This window comes from Berghia stephanieae, unplaced genomic scaffold (genome assembly GCF_034508935.2).
Source record: "Berghia stephanieae isolate SIO BIC M18660-M18661 unplaced genomic scaffold, UCSD_Bste_1.3 scaffold1334, whole genome shotgun sequence".
NCBI lineage: Eukaryota > Metazoa > Mollusca > Gastropoda > Nudibranchia > Aeolidiidae > Berghia > Berghia stephanieae.
In genome coordinates, this window is record NW_027622329.1 from 6,103 (window position 1) to 7,500 (window position 1,398).

Consider the following 1,398-nt stretch of genomic DNA (forward strand, 5'->3'; position numbering starts at 1 on the left):
TAATAATAATAATAATAATAATAATAATAATAATAATAATAATAATAATAATAATAATAATAATAATAATAATAATAATAATAATAATAATAATAATAATTATTATTATTATTATTATTATTATTATTATTATTATTATTATTATTATTATTATTATTATAATAGCACTTATTATAGCACATTGACCCAGTCTTAACAGGCACCAAGCGCTTTACATTAACATCAATTGAAATATACAAATCCACAAACAGATCATCAATTATCTACTTACATTTTAAACAAATGGGTTTTTGTTTAGTTGTTAAAGATTGAAGGGAAGAAGATGGCCTTAGGGTGCTGGTACGGAATTCCAACATTGAGCGGCGGCAAATTGAAACGATTGAGGGCCAACCCTTACGAAGAACCTTTGGCCTCACAAATTCAAGCCTTACCAAATTCATCATCATCATCATCATCATCATCATCATCATCATCATCATCATCATCATCATCATCATCATCATCATCATTATCATCATCAGATTGCAGATGCTTTACCAGTTGAGCTATAGGAATCCTGGCATGAATCCCGAAAACAATTTAGAAACTACTGGAATTCAAACCAAGGCCATGTCAGAGTGCCTTAAAATACCGGTTTACAGGTTAGTAAATTCATTCACAAGGAACAGAATTGTTGCGCAATTTGAACGCCCTAGCCCAATTGGAACATTGCTGTGAAAAGGGCAAAAAATATTATTCTTTTGTTCATTGTGAAGTATTCCACCATATAACAAACAGTTACAAAATTGGTCCGTCACTCCAGATGTGCAACAAGCTGGAAGTCGTAATTAATGATTATAAGAATGTCTTCACTAACTTTACTGTATTTAAGTATCAGATTGTTTTGGTCTGTGTTTAAGACGATGATATGGCAGTGCTAATGGCCTATTACAATTCTAGTCTATTTTATAAATTTTCCAAAACTATTCAAATTATTAACAACAAGATATGAAGTGAGTAGAAAAGTGCCAGAAGACAATAGAGAATAAAAAAAATTTTTTCGCGGCGGTGGTGGGGTTTGAACCTGCGACCTTATTGGTACGACAACTCCGCCTGGCAGGTGAGAGCGTGGCTCTACCGTGTGAGCTATCCACGAACACAAAAATATTCGTTTCAAACTCAAAGTCATTTCTAGATCCCTCTCTCACCCACTTCTTGAGATCGCCGATTCGTTCACCACCATCGCGAAGTAATTTTGACCAGCAGTTAAGCTTAATAGCCAATATTCTCATCACAAACATATAACATAGAAACGATTGAGACATTGAGTATGCGAATATTTTTGTGTTCGTGGATAGCTCACACGGTAGAGCCACGCTCTCACCTGCCAGGCGGAGTTGTCGTACCAATAAGGTCGCA